The 23,750-nt window shown below is 39.0% G+C and overlaps 1 long non-coding RNA gene across 1 annotated transcript in view; it reads right to left on the bottom strand.

Moving 5' to 3' along the window:
- LOC130106369 (uncharacterized) overlaps positions 1-23,750 on the bottom strand; it is a 38,135-nt gene that overhangs the window by 604 nt on the left and 13,781 nt on the right. The gene's annotated exons all lie outside the window — the stretch shown is intronic.

Consider the following 23,750-nt stretch of genomic DNA (forward strand, 5'->3'; position numbering starts at 1 on the left):
AGATAGATAGATAGATAATAGACAGACAGCCAGATAGATAAATATTGGCTACTTATAGAAAAAAGCTGTTTCTTTTTGCAGCTGCACTGTAAACCTCTATAGAGCTTCTCGTCACTTCATCCTCAACCTAAAATAGGTTTCCTTGGCAACATACAGTACAGTGCTCTGCAGTGATCTCACGCTTGACAGGGATTAGGAGGGGGTGCAGGGAGTGTGTGTGTGTGTGAATTAGCTCTGTTCCAAAAGCTATCTATAGTGAGCTTCCTACCTAGACAGCATTTTAAGGAAGTTCCTAAAAATAAGAGACATCAATATGGGAAACCTATAAGGGAACATCACATGTATGCTTTGAAAACATCCTAAAATGAATTCATTTAAAATAATAATGATATAATAGTAATTCCAAGATGCAGAGAGATTTACATGCAATGTTAAATTTGAGGTAAATGTTAAATGTTTCTCAAAAATACCCCAAAATAACTTAATAAAAAATGAACTAAAACAGTATAATAATATAATCTTACACTTTACCCAATATTTTTTTTTGTGTTATGTATTTTTATGCTCATTAGACTATCAGAGTATCACAACGTTATATATTAGCAACATGCTCACGTCAAACTGAAATTAATTTGTAGACAAGTGTGCTTTGCAGACGAGAGCTATTTGTGTAGTTCACAGAATAGCTGGCTATATAGAGCTTTCCAAATAAGTATCTTATGAGGTTCCAGATCAGTTTAAATGATGCCTTAGATGGAAGCCGGCTATGCAGTAAGCAGCAATGTAGCTCACTACTTTGAAAAAAGTAATATTCTTAAAGTCCCCCTGTAGTCAAGACAACTTCATTTCAATATAGATTGTTTCAAAGCAGCTTTACAGTGATAATAGGAAATTAAAGTAACAGAGATTGTTTTGGCTTTACAGCAGCTCTACAACAAAGTTATTGTCCAGCTAAAGTTAGTTTTGATTGATTCACTTCCGTCGCAACGATCATTAGCTAACTTTGGGCCCGCTAATTCTGCTCATTTGAAAATCCGGCCGCTCATTTGCACAAAACAGTGCCTGGTGGCTTGAGAATGCAAACCATGAAATAGGTTCCAAGGTACAAGCCTTGAAAAATGTATAATACAGAATTTTTTAGTGCTTCCGCGTAGCCACGTGAACCGGAATTATCCCTATCTGTAGTCAATAATTGTATCCCTTAAAACTCATATTTGATCACCAAAATGACATATTTAAAAGTTTTTCCTTTAAAAAAAATTCTTCATGCCTTAAAATAGATTGAACGTAACTCTACACCCTCATTTAGTATACGCGGTTCAATGAATATGCAAATTAGCCCCGCGTCCACTCACTCACACCAGCACAGAGATCCACTCGTTGACGATCACACATTGACGTGATTGGTTACAAGGTAGTTTGTGACGTCAAAAGCGCCAGCGATTTCAAACCGCAATTTTGAGACTGTCTTTCCCTGGTGAAAAAAAAAAGAAGCTAAGTATACTTGCCGCCAGACTAACTATCAGTATACTTCAAGTGTGTTAATGATTAGTTAACTTGAAGTGTGCTATTTTGAAACAATTAATTTGTCCTAAGGATATTTTAGTTGTAATTAAGTTGTAGTAAAGCATAACTTTAAGAGTATTTAGTGTACTTTTGTGTACTAAATTGGACAAACTTCAAGTATACTATTACCTTTGGCTTGTTCCAAATACTACAAATGACATACTTTGTCTTCAAAAACAAATGTACATTATTAGATCTAAATAAAACTTTATAGTTTGCACAAAATACTATTGTATACTATAATGTCTTTTAAAAGTATACTTTCAATGCATTGTTACGATGATCATTTCCAGAACACAGTTAAAATATACTTAACACATATTTTTAATAGAGTGCAAATAAATACACTTTTACAAATTAAAATGAATTTTCACTTCAAGTTTATTTTTAGAAAATATATTTTTAGAAAATATACTAAAGTACAATTATTTTAAAGTCTGTTAAGAGTTGTATTGTGAAAATAGGTAAAAGCATGATGCTAATGTACTTTTAATATATTTAAAGATAGTAAATTTTTTTGCAATGTACTATTGAAAAAGGGAATATATTTCAAATATAATAAAGTATACTTTTTTCACCAGGGTTGGTTCACTGGAGTTTTAAGGAGAAAATACACTTAGAATTTCTGAATTTTAGAATTTCTGTATAATTTTCCATGTAAAATATCTTAAAAAATATTACAGTTGTTGTTTTTTTCATGTGTGTTAAGTATAAACAATTTAAAGTCACTTAAAATCATTTAAATTCCCTTCCGGCAACCTGTCACTCACATGGGATCACATCCACTGACAAAAGACAATGATCCAATTAATTCCCAATGGACAAAATCAAGTCCTGCCCTGCATCTTTTCTTGTTCGAGAAACTTCAATTAAATTCATATGCAGTTTAAATTTATTTAACTTTTTTTTTAAGGTCAAATATCTAACTCATTAAGTCTTTTTTTGAACAGAGCTTTACAGGCACTTAAAACATCAAATGCATGATGTCAAATTTACATTTATATTTGTGGTTTTTATCCAAAGTGTATTCAAGTCAAACATACAGTATGTGTGTTCCCCAGGAACATCTGCTTCTTGATCCAGTGCCATGCTCCTCTGTAACACATCTGACCCTTTATTGACCGCCCACTGAGAAGCTAACCATATTTTCAATAGGGCTGGATCTTACACTTCTGGATGGTCTGTTAAATTTGAACAATCATTCAGTTAAGTAAAACAGCCACTATTGGACAGCAAGCTTTCTGAATGAAGTCTTTCTGTGTTTTGTAGGCATGATGTCACATGTGGAGAGCACATGGTCTCAGGAAGAATACTGAGTATTGTCCTGATGTTTGCCAAGCTGCAATCACCATATAAATGCCATCAATGTGCTTGTAGACTCTACAGTTTAGAGGAATCTGAGAGGAACACCTCCAGTTCTTCCCACCAAAAGAGACTATTTGAGTTCACATAAGTCCAGAATTGGAAAGGCTGTGCTGTTTATGAAAGAATTACCTGATTTTCCAAGTTTCAAATGAGCTTGTTTTGGACCTCATGACAATCAGAGCCTGTGAGGGTTTGTTTGGTTGCTGAAAACTTAGAGAGGTGACTAACTGCTGCCGTTGAAGTCACTTCCTCTAATGTGTTTTGAGGTGTTACACAGACAATGATCCTGTGAGAAAAAGAAGGAAAAGTAACTATTATAGCCAAATCAAACATTGCATGTGATGGATGTATCATGTATGGGAGCACTTACTTTCACACTGTTCACTTTTAATCTGTGTTAGTAATTCACAGTACATTTAACAACATGATTATCCATCACAACTAGGTACAAAGTTGATTGCTAGTCACTTCCAACCATCACAACTTAAATTAAATCATTTAATCACGGCATTAAATCAAAATTGACCCTATTTACTTTTAGTGCACATTAATAGTCTTGTGGTGAACAATTCATTCGTGCAAGTTGATTCACAAAAAAAGTCTTTGTAATCTTTGAAATCTGAATATGCACATCCTCTCTAGGCCTTCCTTCTCTAAAGACGTCACCTTGTTTCACAGGGAAATTACGGAAAATACTGAAATAAAGTCGTTAGCAACTTCCGGTTCACAGTGACTTTAAGTCAAGTCAAGTCATCTTCATTTATATAGCGCTTTTAACAATGTATATTGCTCCAAAGCGGCTTTACAGTGATAATAGGACATTAAAGTAACAGAGATTGTTTTGGCTTTATGGCAGCTCTAAGTTATTTTCCAGCTAAAATTAGTTTTGATTGATTCACTTCCGTCGCAAAGATAATTAGTTATTAACTTAGGGGGTGCTAACACGACACCGTTTTAACAGAAAACTCTTAAGTTCTCTCTACGCAAACTTTAAAAACACGAACCTGTGAGAACGCTGATGGCGTGCACATGCGTATTAAGAGTTAATTCTATAGGTATGCCCGTTTGATCACATGTGCGCAGGCATGTTGTCCTTCCCTAAAAAAAAAAAAACCCAACCCTCAACAAACTATTGTCTCCTTAAAATGTATAATACAGAATTGTATCGCTTCGGCGTAGCCAAGTGAACCGGAATTATCCCAACAATGATTATCTGTACAGAGGTAAAGGTAAGGAGGCCTTCCCTTTAAAGGGGTCATATAATGCCATTTTTGTACAAGTTAATATGAATGTTTAGGGTCTAAATGAAAACTTTGTAATATACTTTTATTAAAAATTCTCATTAGTATTTTAAAAAAACACTAATTTTACCTGGTCAAAAACAGCTCTGTTTTCAGCACGCCGTTTCGGTGCATATCTTATATCTTATATATCTATAAATTACAGGAATGTCTGTCTGTCTGTGTGTGTGTGTGTCTGTCTGTCTGTTAATCGCATATCTCTCGAAACGTTAGTCCGATGGATCTCAAACTTGACAGGTGTCTTGCTACAGGCACGAGTAAGTGCAGTGCCGAGTTTGACGTTGTTTGGATTAGAAATGCAAAAGATAATCGCTAAATATATCGCTAAAAGAAGCACACATTGGTTTTTGCCGCTCTAGCCGCTGGCCACTCTCCCTCTCACACTGCACACTGAGTGAGCACAGCGCAGGACCAGAGACAGAGGGACGAAGAAAGCAGATTTGCTCCCTGAATCGTCGCGCTTATTCATTTGTTAACTGAATCTGTAAGCCAGCTACGCTGTTTTCTTCTTAATATTATATTTAATGCGTTCGCAGTCTCTTTCACGGCCATCATTTGTAGTAAATGCTATTAACGTTATGTGTCATGCGCGCTGAAGTTAGCATGTATATGTTAACTATGTGATGTTTAATGTGCTATGTTAACTATGTGATGTTTAATATGCTATGGTAATAGTTGCCCTGCCTATTCAACAGTATATAGCAGGCTTTAACGAGTTTAGTAATCCTCTTACCGATCGTGTGACAGCAAATCTATGAAGGTAAAATTATGACATAAAGAATCGCATGCACAGGTAAGGTCATTGCACACTGAGTCCGAAATTCGTGTCCGAAATTTTCGCACGTTAAAAAATACGACCTCATGTTATGTCAATCACGCTTGCACACTGCCTCCGAAACTTTCGTCCGTCATAAAAAAAATCGAATCGGGTTCGATTTTCTGCGTTTTTCGCATCCGTAGCAAGCAGTTTGAATGGTGTTTTGACAATTCAGAGCCACCTAATCACGAAAAAACGCAAACGAAAATTTCGGACTCTGTGTGCAATGGCCTTAAGATTTGTGAAAGCGTATGTAGCGGGACGAGGAGAGGGGCGATCACTCCCTCAACCCATGTAGCTGACTACGCCACCCTGTTAAACAGGGAAATATTAATATTACTATTATTTAACCACCTACGAAAAAGGACACAGGAGCGTGGTTATCGAAGGAGGGTCTGAGACGTGGATACCAAAAGTACAAAAAGTTTTATTTCAATCATCAAGCAGCAATCTAAAAAGACACATTACACGACTGAAGGACCAGGTTATCACATACATTAAATACCCCAAACACGAGAAGGAAGCCGAGGCTTATCAATGGCAGAAACAACTAGCTTAATGAGCACAAGGCTCCTGTACCACCCTGTGCACCGATCTCACCACGACACACGCACACCAACAAGGTCAAGCACAGCACTCCGTGACAGAATCCCACCACCGCACACGAGGGCCTATGAGTGGCCTGCCCTAAAGCCTCGGCTCCTGTAACAAAAACACAATTAACAGTATAATTTCCAAATAATAAGATAACAATTGACATTTAAATCAAGTTACAAAAGAAAGAAAACAAATAAAAAACAGTTATTTACACACTAAAGGTTCATGCATCAAACCACGCTGAGGATAAGAATTTGGGCACCGAAACTGGGTGGATATTCACTCCACTTTCATGCTTCACCAGCAACCCGGCGATCACATAAAAAGATGCTAGAAAGCAGATGTTACGATACACTTAAAACGAGCGCCCACGCCAGTTTGATACATGGGTAGACAAACAAACGAGATAAAGCAATAACACTGAAAAATAAAATAAAATGTACAAAAGCAAAATACACAAACACATGTACCGAGCGCACACACGCTCATGAGCGAGTTGTCCAAACGAAACCAAGGTAGACAAAGCAGCAGCTTCAACTAGTGTTGCCCCGCAGGCCTCATTGTCCGCACTCGTTTCCGCGAACAGATTATTCCTTTACTTCATAGCGGGTCGCAAATCGGAGTCACACACACGGACGAAGGTGTCGCCATAACAACGGCACGGGAAGGCAGGAGGGGCATATAAATAGCCACCGCCAACAACCCCCAGCAACGAACCATCTGCCATAGCTCAGGCGGACGAGATGAAAACAAACCGGAATGGGCGGTCCCCGGCAATGACGCACAGGCGGTGACCCACACACCCACAAACGTGCATTCGGTTCCTTTTAAACGCTGCCTCGCAGAATATGATTGGACAGTACATTACCCGCGAGCATTGAATTAAAAATAACGAGACTCTGTACGTCCCACTACACGTACATAAGATTGCAAGCGTAAATTAAATTTGCATGTGGAAGAGAAGATTTGTAAAGGTGTAAATCGCCCTTCAAGTGTAAGAAATAAATATTTGCAGCATTTAACTGTTATTCGTAAGTGTAATTCATGCATTTTTAAAGGAACACTCCGACTTTTTGGGACTTTAGCCTATTCACCTTATCCCCCAGAGTTAGATAAGTCCATACATACCTTTTTCATCTCCGTGCGTGCTATAAGTCTGTTTGACGCACCCACCGCTAGCCTAGCTTAGCACAAAGACTGGATGTAAATGGTTGCAGCTAGCATACTAATCCAAATAAGTGACAAAATAACGCAAACATTTTCCTATTTACATGTTGTGATTTGTATAGTCACAGAGTGTACAAAAAACAAAGTCACATGAGACACAGACATATTTTAACCGTATAAATACTGGGAACTATATTCTCTGAAGGCGAAGCACTGCTACTTGGGCGGAGTGATAACCGCAGCACCTGAGACGAGCCGTGGTGAGGAGCAGAGAGCGCGTCTCAGGTGCTGCGGTTATCACTCCGCCCAAGTAGCAGTGCTTCGCCTTCAGAGAATATAGTTCCCAGTATTTATACGGTTAAAATATGTCTGTGTCTCATGTGACTTTGTTTTTTGTACACTCTGTGACTATACAAATCACAACATGTAAATAGGAAAATGTTTGCGTTATTTTGTCACTTATTTGGATTAGTATGCTAGCTGCAACCATTTACATCCAGTCTTTGTGCTAAGCTAGGCTAGCGGTGGGTGCGTCAAACAGACTTATAGCACGCACAGAGATGAAAAAGGTATGTATGGACTTATCTAACTCTGGGGGATAAGGTGAATAGGCTAAATTCCCAAAAAGTCGGAGTGTTCCTTTAAGCTGCAGCTTCATGCTAATGCAAAATAAATAGGATCTGTATTCTTCAAACTTTCATTTTTCCGCGCTTATACTTTTGCCACGGTTTTTGCGCACAAATGCGGCCAAAAGCACTGCAAGCCTGTGAACAGCAATTTGCAACCGAAAACAACAGAGGCACGAACTGCAAAACAGATTAACTGCGTAAAAGTTTAATATGTTTATTTAAAGCTACGCTGTTTACTTCTTAATATCTATCTATCTATAAATAGATATTAAGAAGTAAACAGCGTAGCTGTTTTTACTTCTTAATATATTATTTAATTATGGTGCGCTTAACATTATCGCTATCTTTCACGGCCATGTAAATATATTACTGTGTCATGCTTAACATTATCGCTATCTTTCACGGGCATGTATCTGTATCCACTCTAAATATATCCTCCAATGCATCATTATGTCAGTATCAGTATGCTTTCTACCATGCACAAATAAAAATGTCACTGAACTTTTGCTGTGTAATTGTAACAATGAGCACTCAAACACACCAAACCAACAATTGCTAAAAACACACACAAAAAAATTCTTTAGCTTGGGCATTTTGCACTAGTGCCTTTAAATGATCATGACCTTCGCTCACTCCGCCCCTCTGTTCTGCGGGTGTTTAGACACAACGCACGTGGAGTGTTGCCTTGACAACAGTTGAGGGTATATTTTGGAGAAAGAATGGCAGCGGGAGTCTCTGAGGACACATCTGTGCAACCGTATTCAATTTGAGTCGGACCCGGAACAAGATGACGGCCGCAAAGAAGTTCGACAATTAAGGGTCGAACAGGACGTTTCTGAATGGTTGGTTAACATAATGTCACTTTGATCTATTTTTGTATGCACTGGCAGGGTAGAGTAGTGAGATACGAACGCTGTGTGTTTACTGATGTATACGTTAGTTCATTGACAGATTGACAGATTGACGTTACAACTAATGGTCATGAAAAACTTTTTTTCGCGATTTGCAAAGATTAATATAAAGGTTAATAAAACTTTAAACTCACTTCTTCTGGAGGTACAGAGGGAACATAAATAGTTGGTACCGATTCTTTTTTCAGGAGCAGCTTCTTAGCAAAACCAGCTCATACTGACCCTCGTTTATAAAGCAGTCTGGTGAGAAATGATTCGCGCAAACATGAACGCATTGAAGTTGATCGTGGGGAATATTCCCTTCGAAAACAAAACTCAGCCACTGTGTCTTTAGTGGTTCGGATTTAGGAACATCAAAATGACTGCTGTGTTCGTTATTACACCCAAGAACACAACACCACGTTCGACCGTGTGACGTCACACGGTCGAACGGCTCAATTTGAGGCAGGGGAAAACATATAAGGAGATTAAAACAAAAACACTGGATGGATTTTTATTATTATATGATGGTTGTGTACAGGCACTGCCAACACACATTTCAGTACAATCAACTTGTAAAAGTGCATGTACCATTATATGACCCCTTTAAAGAACTTTTAAAGAAACAGCAGAAGACACCTGCTAATATGGATTTCATAACCATAAAAAAACTTCTAATTTAAACTGAAGGTGTCCTGTGGTGTCTGGCAGAAAGATGTGCAGCAGATCCTTCAAGTCCTGTAGGTTGTGAGGTGGAGGCATCGTGGATATAATTTGTTGGTCCAGCACAATCCAGAGATGCTCATTTGGATTGAGATCTGGGGAATTTGGAGGCCAGGGCAACACCTTGAACTCTTCATCATGTTCCTTAAAACATTCCTGAACAATGTATGCAGTGTGTCAGGGTGTATTATATTGCAGAAAAAGACCACTTACACCAGGGAACACCATTGTCATGAAGGGGTATACCTGGTCTGCAACAATGTTTAGTTCTGTCAGGTCCATTAAGTCAAGAACACACATGACAATAAAAATGATTTAGGAAATTCAATTCAAGTTGATAAATCTGAATAAAAGTTTTGGTGGTATGACTCTGTTCAGGGAGTCCTCTGACCTTTCATGAGCACCATGAAGTAGCAGAGAGTCAGAGCAGCAGCAGCATTAGGGAACACTCACACAGTTTAGGACTGGGAGAGCTGAACTATTCCCCCATATGAACAGAGCAGCAATGATGACAGAATAGCAAATTCCACGTTATACACGACAAGGAGGAGCTGGGGAGGTGGCGGGCTGCAGAGAAGCAAGCAGCAAGCAGTTAGGAGCGAACTGAATCTGCTTAAATAGGGCGCCCTGATTTGAGCGTAATCATTAGCAGCGAGGGGAGTTGAACAGCTGATGCGCTGATGCAGATCAGCTTATGCAGCTCAGCTGAGCAGATCGCTGATGAGACCGTGTTGTTGGCCAATAGCGTTAGCAGCGTCTTGACTACTTGCCCTGCCAGAACTGAGGCTGACGCTCAATGTGGGTGGCACGTGTCAAATTTACTTCCACATGAATGGCCAGACCCAGGGTTTCCCAGCAGAACATTGCTCAGAGCATCACACTCCCTCCAACGGCTTGTTGTCGTCCCACAGTGCATCCTTGTGCCATCATTTCTCAAGGTAAACGGCACACATGTACACAGCCGGCCACGTGACGTAAAAGAAAATTGGACTCATCAGACCAGGCGACCTTCTTCCACTGCTCCAAAGTCCAGTTCAGACGCTCATGTACCCATTGTAGGCACTTTTGACGGGGGATAGGGGTCATTATAGGCACTCTGATTGGTCTGTGGCTACACAGCCCCTTATGCAGCAGAGTGTGATGCACTGTGTGTTGAGACACATTCCTCCCATAACCATCATTAAAATTTTGTGACCTGTCTGTGCCACAGTAGATCTTCTGTTGGCTCAGACTAGACCGGATAGCCTTCGCTGCCCTCATGCATCAATGAACCTTAGGGTCCCAATGTCATGATTCACGTCTGTGTTCCCCTGTCTTGTCCCATGTTAGCAGTTCCCCATTATGTTTATTAGTCTCTCCAGTTGTTTCTAATTAGCCCTCCCCCTTGTTATCTTGTTTATCTTGTTAATCTCTGTATTTAAACCCTGTGTCTTGTATCAGTGTTTGTGGGTTCTTGACTTTGTAATGTTGTTTGTTCTGTTTCTGAGACCTGTTCCATAGTCTGAGTCTTGGTCAAAGTTTAAGTCTATTTAATAAAAACACTGCTGCACTTGGATCCTGCTTCCTGCTCTGCATCATTACAGAAGAACCCACCAAAGATGGATCCAGCAGTACAGATCATGCGTCTCCGTCAGGGAGACCGACCCATAGAGGAGTACGTGAGAGACTTTATTGAACTGGCAAATGTAACTTCAATGGATTCTTTGTGCCTCATGATATTTTTTAGAGGGGGACTATCTGAGCCACTCGGGTCAGCCATGTCACTGCACAATCCTCAATGGACTTTAGGATTTTATATTGATTTGGCCCTGTTACTGTGCGGCTCAACCTTTACTGTGGGTTTGGCAGACAAGCAGACAAATATTTACATAACTTTCTATCTTAGCCTTTTCTTTAAATGAATTTTGAATTTCTGCATTTCCAACCAGTTCCATCACACATGCTCTTTTAATTTTCCAGACCTTTCAAAAACTTTCTAAAGCCTTTGAAAGTGAGTAAAGGATTGTTTGAGGTTATGTTTGGGTCATGATTTTTCCACTTTCCTCTCAAAGAGGAAAAGAAACAGTCATAAAGAAACTGCGAAGATCAGGTGGGTAATGTTTTCTGTACTCTCTTTAATTCACATATTCATGCCCCACACGCAGTGTAACACTTTCCTACTTAAAAATTTCTAAGTAGGTCTTCCAGTCTTGTCCGGCTGGTCTATTTTGCTGGTTTTAGAGGGGTTTTGGTAGATCACACCAATACCAACTTAAACCTAAGATCAGCAACCGACCTTGCTGGTTTAAGTTGTTTTTCAGCAGCATACCTTGCCATAGTTGCATGCTCCATTAACATTTAGCATCTCAGATGATCTTTACATAAATTGTTTAAAGGTGCTCTAAGCGATGTCACGTTTTTTAGGCTGAAAATGTTTTTGTCACAAACAGCAAACATCTCCTCACTATCCGCTAGCTGCCTGTCCCCTGAACACACTGTAAAAAAATCAGTCTCTGTAGACAACCCAGGCTCCACAAACGGCAACAAAAACAAACTGGTCCAACCTGGACTACGAAACATAACAAACAGTTTTCCAGCCAATAACTGACAAGAATGATTTTGGGGTGGGGGGTTAGTGTGCGTGCAATGGAAGGGAGGGGGAGGGGACGGGATGAGGAGGAGGGAGGGTCGAGCTAGCCTCCGTTTTGTTTGACAATACTTCGAACGTCAACAAGAAGTGACGTCACCCAACATCGCTTAGAGCACCTTTAAGCATGCTGAGAGTGGACACATGAAAAACAGAGGGAAAGCAAATATGGCTGTATTGTCAGATTACTGTAAATAGTTAGAAACAACATTATGAAGAAAAATGTCATGCAGACTTGCATAATGTTGTAACTGAAATGTTTCCTATTCACCAAGTTGAAGTTCATGAAGGCAGATCAAATCCAAACAATTTTCTTAAAGGGATAGTCCACCCAAAGAGGAAAATTCTGTCATCCTTTACTCACGCTCATGTTATTTCTGACCTCTATTTCTTTCTTCTGTGCAACATCATACATGCATCAAAAGAAACCTGCTCTTCACCTGAAACGATCCTCAAATGATACTGTACATGTGATGTTGCCTCATAATTTGTAATTCAGTTCAAAAGAATTCAATTCAAATCAAACTGAATTAAATTGAACATCAACATGCTAACATTATTATTATTTTTACTATATAATAATATAAACATAATTATATAGTTGCTTATACTGTAAAATACTCAACGTTCCCTTTCTACAGTATTTAATTTGATTGAAACTTCTAGAAATTGACATTGATATTTTAATTGTGAAATTAAAGCTTTTATCACCACTGATGGGCAGTAACGCGTTAGAAGTAACGCGTTACTGTAATCCAATTACTTTTTTCAAGTAACGAGTAAAGTAAGGGATTACAATTGCAAAAACAGTAATTAGATTACTGTTACTTCCCGTAAGCAGGCTGCGTTACTGCGTTAGTTAACCGTCATTTTGTTTCGTGAGACTGTCTCGTGCCATGAGTCGTGCGTGAGTGACAATCATGTATGAGCGCCGCGACGTCAGTGGTAAACACCGAAATGTGTAGTGTTGAACAAGAGACAACGTGGAGCGCGGGAGAGAGACACGCATTTGATTGGTCTCACACGCCACACCCCCGATTTCTCACGCTGAAGTGTCAACCCGGTCGGTCAAATGCCTGAAAGATGAGTTTATCTATAGATCTACCTGTTGAGCCACTCGTGATCGACTAGTTATACCGCAAAATAGTTTAAATCTCCTGGAATCTAGAGCGAGCGTGCATGCGAGACAGAGGCCGCGTAGCGCACGCGCACCCTCAAAGAGGGAGAGCGCCAGAGCGAGCGAGAGAGAGAGAGACCTTGCGTGTGTAGAGAGCATCCTGATCTAGAAACAGGACCCCCGTTGGAGAATGTCAAAATTCCACCTCAAATCTGAGCAAGCACCTAGCAAGAAGAAGGAAGAAGGACGACTTTCTTTATTTCATTAAAATATGGTGGAATGTGCAGAAAATAGGTTTAAATGTTCATCAAAAGTCTGAGACAGTTGCATTTAATTTATTTTTTGCTTGATGCAATGCGCATAAAGTTAAAATATTGAAACTAATAAAACAAGTTTAAAAAAAGAGAGTGTTTCATTTGATACAATTTTAGATGATGGAATATGCAGAAAGAATAGAAGTAGGCTGAAAGGTCTATTTGCTTTATAGCGTATTCAGGTCGTGCATCATGTTTTTGAAAAGTAACTTAGTAGGTAACTAGTAAAGTAACTAATTACTTTCTTGGAGAAGTAATCAGTAATCAGTAACTAATTACTATTTCCAAGTAACTTGACCAACACTGTTTATCACACAAGTATGAAACTCACTCATTAAATTAGTTTCTCAATTTTCCAGGGCACTAGGCACTTCCGCTTCAACAATGGAGACTAATGAAGGGAGTCAGTGCTCTATTCCCAAAAGAATTCCAGTAGCCATTTCCAGGAGCATTTCGTCTTGTAATCAGATTGTGGTATGGTGAAAAGAACTGGCCAGAAAGAACAACCCCAGAACGCATCTATTTATTTCATGAGAATAGGCTGCACACACAGAGTTTATTACAGGGCGTGTGCGGTCACAGAGTGGGAGTCGCACTGATTAAAGGCTCTGGCTGCTGTCAGTTCCCAGAATGCACTTCTGCAAGAGGAGGACTCAACATTGTACTGTAGAATAAAGAGTTGGAATATAATGTATGTTAAAGATAAATAAATACAGACTGTGAAAGTATCTACACAGGTCACATTCTTGGGTAGATGAATAATAAATACAGTATAGGCGTATTGTATAGTTGAGGTTTCTAAAGTTACCTAAACCTTAGTGGCCAGTCACACATGTCTTTCAGGGTGGATTTATTTTTGTTCTGCATCTTTGTGTTTTGGGGTCATCATTCCTGTAATGCAGTGCCTTTTGAACTCTGTAAAAAAAACTTCATGTTGTACTTTAAGCAGGAATTTCAATAAAAGAAATACGCTATTTTTATGCTCAGACATGTAAACTTAATTTATTATAACTTCATTATTAATTAATTATTGATTACTTATTTGATATTAACATGATGCCTCAAATATAAATGTATAACGTTATAAAATATATCCGTTTATAAAATATGAATATATACATTTATTTTGTAGATTTAGTGCAGCTTACTATTTGGTGTGAATGTAGATTTTTTTTAAACTTAAAAAAACGATTTCTGCAATTTTATGAAACATTACAAAAAAGACAAAATGGAAGGGGAAATTAAGGAAAAGGAAGAAATAAAGGAAAAAAATAATTGAAAGTATTCACACGAATATTAAAACAATATAATTAAAATAATATTCAAAAGGAAATAGAATGGAATAGAAAAAATAGACAACAGAGAATAGAGAAAAAATAAGAAACTCTTAAAATATTTCTTAATAATTTGCCAAAACTACAATATCAACTCAATTTAAATTAGTAAAATTATACAAAATTCACAATTATGTTCACTTAATTTTTATACAGTGAAAAACACAATAATCCATCTTCCAAATAGAAATATTAAATCTAATATTTGATCTAATATATATGATGGGAACATGAAAATGTACTGCATAGGAATGACGCGTAGATTAAATGCCCTGTTGGTTCAGGGTATAGTCTGGATTTCATTAGATCAGGTCTGGGTTCAGGTTATGGTCAGAGGCCATGGAATTGCAGCTATGTTTACGTAAAAATATTTCATAACACATTACTTCCACCTATTAGTATTTCAAATTATATCATGCGAATTTCTACCTGCATTCTATCCATGTGTTGATGCCAGATATGAGGCTGATTTTGGGATGCTCTTCTCGTCTTTGTATGCTGAGAAAGATCATTTGTTTTCCTTAATTATTTTGCAGTCCTTATCTGTAAATTCCAGTCTTTTTCCTAGTCCCTTAGGAAAACGGCATGTCACTCCCTTCAGCATATCCGGAAAGTCACTCTTTATCAGTACAGTCAGTAAATAACATTCCAAAGACGAACAGATGACCATCAGAAAACTCCCATCCCACTGATTTCATACTTATATTAAAGCTCTTAGGATTTCTAGAGTGATTAGTCAAATCCATGTCAACACGCCTTAGAACCAAGCATGTCTCCCACTCCTAAAAAGAAAGAAAATCGAATTAAATAAAATGCTTAATTAAATAGTTATTAGATTAAGTTAAAATTAAAGTCAATATAAATGGTGCCTACCAATGCAGAACACAGTTTAAGGTATCATTCATGTCTAGTACAAACAGTCCAGGACTATGCATGTCAGAGTTTATCAGAGATTAGTTCAAAGAACTATAACCGTAAGCTTGAGGAATGATAGTAGAGATGCTGGTCACACTTTACAATAAGGTCCCTTTGGTTAACATTAGATAATGCATGACCTAACTTAACAACGAGCAATGGATTTGTTACAGTATCTATTCATCTTTGTAAGTTAATAAAAGCACTGTTCATTGTTAGTTCATACAAGCTCTGGGGCCATATGCGGAGTGTGTCAAAGAATGATGTAATTTTAGTCTTATTCCTAGACTTAAGAATAAGTGTGATTCACAAAGGTTCCTGAGTGTTAAGACTAGGTCTCAGCTCCTAAATTATTTAAGAGTGCTGGAGAGGTAGTTAAAATTAACCAGATGGCATCAGAGAAGAGGAGGAACACACATTCAATCAAATATATAATGTATTGGAGTTATGTAGGCTATATGTTGTATATTATGATATGATGTTAAATAAACAAAACAGGCTTGATCGTAAAGGTATTATTTTTGTAACTGAAGAAATGTAATAACTTCTCTCACTCTATTAATCAATGCTCTGACTGCAGTAATGAAAGTAATAATGACATGACTTTTGGCAACTGGAAAAATAAAAAAATCAAATAAGTCCACAGTAAGCAGGGTCTGATATAGCACTATGGCACTAACACACCAAACATAATAGTGGCCAGAAGTGATGAAAGTGCAAATTTTTTATTTTTTTTTAATGACCTTACAAGTTCCCTTAAACCGCATCAAAATATTAGGAATATATATATATATATATATATTTATATTTCAAAATATGAAGGAAGAACAAAAAAACAAACTTAGTCAAGGTTTTATCTGCAAAATGATTTGGCAAAAAAAAAGGAAGCTAGAGGTTTTAGAAAAATAAAAAAAGCTCCAGGAAAAAGAATACATTGACAACAACATAATCAGTTATTACTATTTCACTGCTTCTCTCTTGTTTTTGCTTGTGTTATTTGCATGATTCGGTACGTTTCATTGCGTCCAAATAAAACAATTGACTCAAAGCACCAATATGCTTACAAAACCTTAATACATTTTTAATAACATTTGGATAAAGGGTGAACATGTCAATTTTCCTAGGCTGCTCAACACTTTTGGCCACTACTGTATGGCAGTTCATTGACTTTCTAACTGATCTTCAAACCATGCGACACAATCAAGCCAATTTTATGAGGATTGCAAGCTTCCCTGGAGTTGTTGAAGCCACTGATGGAACTCGTGTTTGCATCATTACTCCAACTGTAAGTGAGGAGACATGCATCAATAGAAAAGGATTCCGTAGCATCAACACTTTTTAATTTTTTTATTTATTTTACTTTTTTTTAAATTAAGAATTAAAATAAATGTTTCAGTGTCTTATTTAAGTTATTTTATTATGATTACATGAAATGATCGGTGCCATGCTGCTGTGAGTTCACCCTTAAAGGCTCGCTATTGGATGATTCAGTGGCTGAGGGCGGCCATTTTGGGTTGACATCATTGTAGTCCTTAGTTCACAACACTCAAGTGCCACTTCAGTCAGCACCTAAGAATCAGTCTTAGACTTTGCTGAAAGTTGCTTTTAGCTTCTTTATAAAAGTCTCCTACTCTTAAGTCCTATTTTTTCTAATAATTTTTTGACACTTAAAGGGGTCATATAATGCCATTTTTGTACAAGCTAATATGATTATTTAGGGTCTAAATTAAAAGTTTGTAATATACTTTAATTAAAGATTCTCATTAGTATTGTAAGAAAACACTTATTTTACCTGGTCAAAAACAGCTCTGTTTTCAGCACGCCGTTTCAGTGCATATGACTTTAAATGATCATGAGCTGTGCTGACTCCGCCCCTCTGTTCTGTGCGTAACACAATAACACAATAACCATAACGCGTTGTTCATTATAAACGTGGGATTATGAATTATATTGAGAACGTTGTACATAGAAAAGATGCTGTAATGTACCCTGAGTGTAAACCGACGCATTCATCGTGAAGCGTGCAGCTAGCGATTTGCAAAGATTAATATAAAGATTAATATAAAGACTAATAAAACGTTACACTCACTTTAGTTCTTCTGGAGGTTCAGCAGGAACACGAATAGGTACCGATCCTTTATCAGGTGCAGCTTCTTAGCAAAACCAGCTTTATACTGACCCTCGTTTATAAAGCAGTCCACTGAGAAATGATTCGGCAAACATGAGAGCATTGACGTTGCTCGTGGGGAATATTCCCTTCGAAAACAAAACTCAGCCACTGCGTCTTCAGCGGTTCGGATTTAGGAACATTAAAATGACTGTGTTCGTTATTATACCCAAGAACAGAACACCACAATCGCTTAGACGCCATTCTGCTCATAGACAGTGCTCCAGCATATCAACAATGACCGCGCCGGTCCGCGCAGACTATGATTGACAGGACGAGCGAGGGCGGGTCTGTGTTGAATCGCTGCTGTCAATCAAGGGGCGTCCGACCGTGTGACGTCACACGGTCGAACAGCTTGATTTGAGACAGGGGAAAACATATAAGGAGATTAAAACAAAAACACTGAATGGATTTTTATCATTATATGATGGTTGTGTACAGGCACTGCCAACACACATTTCAGTACAATCAACTTGTAAAAGTGCATGTACCATTATATGACCCCTTTATACTTTCAAATGAAAAATTAGCCCATGATTTACTCACCCTCAAGTAATTCTAGGTGTATATGACTTTCTTATTTCAGACGAATACAATCAGAGTTAGATTAAAAAATATCCTGGCTCTTCCTAGTTTTATAATTGCAGTGGATTGCAACCAACAGATTGAAGCTCAAAAACGTGCATCCATCCATCCATCCATCCATCCATCGTAAACGAACTCCAAATAGCTCCAGGGGGTTAATTAAGGCCTTATGAAGCTAAACTATGAGTTTGAGTAGAAAAATATTAATATTTAAAACTTTATAAAGTAAAATAAATAGCTTAAATATTTTTCTTACACAAACTCATCATTTTGCTTCAGAAGGCCCACACAAGCCGTTTGGAGTTTGTTTATGTATTCGTCTGAATGAAGAAAATCATATACACCAAGGATGGCTTGAGGGTGCGTAAATCATGGGCTAATTTTCATTTTAAAGTGGACTAATCCTTTATGGCAAAGCTCCAGACTATTCTTAAGAGCATTTCTGAGAAGTTTTATGCATACAGGCCCATGTCCATTAAATAATATAAACAGATACAACTTTTGATTATTAATTGCTTCGGAAGTATTTTTCATTGTTAGTTCATTTTAACGAATGTAGTTAACTAATGGTAACAAACGGAATATTGAAATTCACATTAACTAAGATTAATAAATGCTTTAGAAGTATTGTTCATTTGCTAATGTAGTTAACTAATGTTACCAAACGGAACCTTATTGTAAAGTGTTACAGAGATGCTTGCACTGTAAAAATCTTATGACACAAATCTCTTGAGCCATACATTCAGTGTGTCTGTGTCTGATCAAGACCTTAACTTGTAAAATGTGTGTGTCAGAGTGTGTTTGTGTGGGTCAGGTATACCCTATGTTATGGGGACAAAATGTCCCCACAAAAATGGCAATATCCGAAATCCTTGTCTTTGTGGGGACATTGAAACCCCATGAAACATGAAAACCCAACGTTTGCGTGTGTGTTCTCTCTCTCTCTCTCTCTCTGTATGTGTGTGTGAATGCCTGAGGGGCCGAGGGCAGGCTGCATGCCGCAGATACTTGAACATTCTCTGTATCAGCGGTCACTAAGCGATTGTCAGGAGCACACGCAGAGCTATGGAGCTCGTGCTAGACAGCTGCTTTGGAGCGTGTGCAGTTGGACTGAACATGTGACTGCACACAACCACTGGATACTGAAGCATCTTGTGCGTCAAAAGAATAAGAACATCTGGCCATTTGTACAAAGGAGTCATATGGTCAATGTCACAAAAATGCTTATTTGTTCAGAGACCTTAAAATAGTGAAATATCTTAAATATTTAGTCTTTATTGTACGTCATAACGCTTCTTTGTTTAACATTTCAAAACCCTAAAAGACTTGTGAGAGACTTTTGCATCACAATGTGTACTTTATTCAAGTGCTAAGAACTTTCGATGGCTGAATTGTTGTTACATATAGGGATATTGTTAGATCATTTAAAGTACTTCCGGCCTCAGCATGACATACTGATTTATTCTCCAAAAGTCTAAATGAAAAATTATGGGAGAGAGTTTCTACATTGACTGAAATAGCACATGAAATAGTCTGGCATATTGGCCCAACAGTGTGTGGAAAGTAAATAAATATGCCAGGCCAGGACGTCATTAACATTCCTTCACTGTTTGTAAAAGTTATCATAATGTCTTATATATCATACAGCTGTCAATCCGCACTTTAACCAATCAACAAGTCCTAAGAGTACATTTGAGCATTTAATTAATTAGTATTTTTTCTGTTTCCCAGTAAAAATGTCTAAGCATAAAACTTGAAATTTGTTTACTTGTTTACTTGAAATCAAAATCTTGAATTAAAGCATAAGTTCACATATTTATTTCCCTGTTATTTTACTTTGAAATGTGTGTTCCGTGTCGGAATGTCTGTTTTTGTTTTATTCTGTGTCATGCCAATTTACCCAATAGTATTTCGACACCCTGGGTTGCCAGTTGGCAGAAAACACAGCGTATTGCAGCCATGGCAAATAAACTGGGTCAGAGATCGCACATTCTACCACACCTAAAAAGCCTCGGCATCCATCTAATCTCTATGAACCGGAGTCTGAGCCACATAGAAAGGGTATGAAGCCAGCAGCGCATAACCCTTACCATAAACATGGATTTTAGCAAGTGCACAAAGTGCTCAGCGCGTGCGCTTACCATAAACATGGATTTTAGAAAGGGCACAGAGCACTCGGCCTGTGCCCTTACCCTTATTTGCCTCTGGGGATTGGCCCTTGGACGAGATCCCCTGACTCTGAGCTACAGCTGAAACAGTTTCATGTGCAGAAGGCCCAAATGTATCACCATGGACACAGCTGCTATAAGACCTAGAACTCTTTGAAAGTGATGGAAAGTAATTTCCTGACCAAGCCTAATTTCGGTTAGGGTGTTTAAGATGGACTCGACACGAGCGGGGGACAGAGTCCCATACAACCCCTAAATACGTTGTCCTCTGGGCAGGAGAGAGAACGGTTTTCTTGGTGTGGAATCTCAACCCCAGAGATGCAAGATGAGTGAGGACGACATCCAATGTCAAAGCGCAAGCTCTTGAGACTGGGCCAAAATCAACCAGTCGTCTATGCCATTTAAAATGCGGATGCCCTGGAGTCACAACGGAGCCAGAACTGCGTCCATGCATTTTGTGTATGTACGGGGTGACAAGGCTAAGCGGAATGGAAGAACCTGATATTGGTAAGCCTCACCACCGAAAGCAAAACCTCAGGAACTTCCTGTGTTGTGGCAGCATTTCTATATGGAAATATGCGTCCTTGAGGTTGACTGTGACAAACCAATCTTTGTGTTGAATTTGAGACACATTCATTTGACTGTCAACATTTGGAACTTGAATGTCTTGAGAGCGGTTCAGACCGTGAAGGTCTAGAAGCAACTCCCCATCTTTTTGGGAACCAGAAAATAGTGGCTGTAATAACCTGACTGTCTGTCTGGGAGGGGAACATGTTCTATGGCCCCTTTGTCCAACAGAGTTGCAGTTCTGGTATCGGCAAGTGCGCCTGTTCCAGTTTCACGGTAGTGAAGACCACGCCATTGAAATGTGGAGGACGGTGCACAAACTGTTTTCTGTAGCCATTTCCTACGGTTCTCAAAGCCCAAGGAGGTAGGTTTGGCAGTAGTTTCCACGCTGCCAACTTCTCCGAAAGTGGCACTAATTTTGATGCAGAGTCTGGTTACGCAATGTTTTCTGACGCAACGTCTTGTGGCGCAATGTCTTGTGACGTAACGCCTTGTGACTCTACGTCTTGTGACGCAATGTCTTGTGACACTACGTCTTGATGGGGGAATGCTAAATATACCGTGTCCTGGGGAACGGTAGGAAGCAATTAAATATTTAACATTTAGCTGGAAACCAATGCCCCCGAAACACCAACGGTGGCAGGGATGGAACATCGGTGTCATGAGGGTGTCGGGAAGGAGCTTTAATATATTTTTTAGTGCCCTGTCATGAGGGACTTTCTTCTTTTCTTTTTTTTTCCCCCCAGCAGGTCAGCCTGGTACGCCTGCCATAGTGTGCTTAGCAGCACCAGCATGACCCCTCTGACTGAAACGCCAACGAGCATCTCTTCCAACTGGGGCATCATCGTATAACCCACTATAGTCGAATAAGTCGACGTCAAGGGCACAAAGACACATGAAGAAAAAGGTTTCCTTCACGAATGAGTTTAGTCGGGAGAAGGGAAGAAGGGAAGGGAAGAGACAGTCACTGAGGCCCCTTCCTCTGGCCACCGGACAGAAATCTACTCCAACTTTGAGCCCTTTCTCTTTCTCCTGTGGCCAGTCTAGCTGCAATCTGGCCACTGCACGAGAGACCACCTCGAGTAACTCCTCATGCACTTTATCAATGCGGGAGGAGCGCTCAAAGGCGACGATCTCATAGTCCATCTCCAGATGGCTATTTTGCCATTTAATTCCTCAGAATTAAATGTAGCCAAAGAACAGCCAGACAAGATATTAATACAAGCACCTAACTTCTCAAATCAGAATTAAATGCAGCCAAATATCTGCCAGACAAGTACAGTAAAAACGGCCCGGATGAAAGGCTGAATATAGTCATTTTCAACAAAGAATCATAAAATAATAGCTTTCAAACACACACAATTAATTTGCACATCATAGGAACAAGAGAGAAAGGGAATCTCCCGTCTGCTCTGTTCCCTCGCATTATACACATATAAAGCGGACCCGTAATCTGCTTGTTGCCTCGGCGCGTTGCTTTGGCTGACTCAGCAGGGATGGACCCGGCTTCCGCTCTTCAGCCAGATCGACTCGTGATATGCAAGATGAGCGCGAAGCACTTTTTCTCAAAATTAGTCTCTCTTTACTTTTCGTTGTAGAGTAAGAGAAAGAGAGAAAGGCTTTATTCCTGCCTGACAAAACTAACTCCTAATAAAATTGATAGTTTTCAGAAGTAGAAGAAGCAGCACACACGGCACACATGCGGTTCTGAAGACAAAGGAACCTGATGAACGCACCTGTCACACATGAATTTATAGCCTCTAACGTGCGGTTCTGAAGACAAAGGAACCTGATGAACGCACCTGTCACACATGAATTTATAGCCTCTAACGTGCGCATTCTGATGACTTCATCATCAGAGGTTATTTAAGCCAAATTGTTGCCGTGTTTTCTCACACGTGTTCACAACCGGTCAAACAAAGATGTTTTCCCATAGCGCTAAGCAGCGCAGCATTGAGAGTAGCTTTTGAAAGGGAACTACATTTGCGTGAAAGCAAGTACGTGTTTATCTGTTGGATTATGCGAAATGAACCAAAGAAGATCCAAAGGAGTCTAGCAGTCTGTTTATGGTTTACACAAATTGCATTCCTGTAATCTGACACACTGCAATGTGTCATATGTCACAATATCCCTCAAATAATTCCCGCCCAAGGCAAATGCAAAAAAAGGTGGACCAATCCCAACACACTGGTCCAGTCGACCAATCAGAGCACATTGCACTTTTCGGAAGGAGGGGCTTCGTAGAGACAGGAACTAAACAGAGCGTTACAGACAGACTGGGAAGAGAGGTGCTGCAACAACAATCTTGATCCATCCTTGCCCCAAAATTATAGACCAATTTTAAGTGACCTTTTATGGCCAAGGTCTTGGACAAAGGGATTGTTTATAAACAGCTGTTTTAGATGATTATAATTTGTTTGATAAATTTCAGTCTGGTTTCTGTCACCTGCATTCTACTGAAACTACTCTTCTAGAGTTTTTAATGATTTGTTAAAGTCCCACTCCAATCATATTTTGAGCTATTTTTAAACACTCCCAGTGGTCTTTAAATTATGATTATGCCATTTTTAGCCAAAATCACAAAACCTGTGCCGTTTTCTGGGACTTTGCTTCAGCAGAGCGGCAGTAGCTCATTAGCAATTCGCCTCTGCGTTGTGGGCGGAGATCGTTGGATTGGCTCCTGACAGAAAAGCGCCACTTTGGCCGCACTGTGCTAGCAAACAGGCGGGATCGTTGAACTAGCTCCCGACAGAAAAAAAATAAACTTACCGGTAAAGACACAGGCTGTCCAGTTGATGGTGTCTTGATGGAAGGCACTGCATCCGGCTTCAAAAACTATTTACTGACGAAGCCCATTTTTTTCTCCTGCCAGTTGGTGAAACAGTCTTCTGTGAAGTGCTGA

Source organism: Rhinichthys klamathensis, unplaced genomic scaffold, assembly GCF_029890125.1.
Source record: "Rhinichthys klamathensis goyatoka isolate OS25496 unplaced genomic scaffold, OSU_Roscu_1.1 h1tg000338l_1, whole genome shotgun sequence".
Taxonomy (NCBI): Eukaryota; Metazoa; Chordata; class Actinopteri; order Cypriniformes; family Leuciscidae; genus Rhinichthys; species Rhinichthys klamathensis.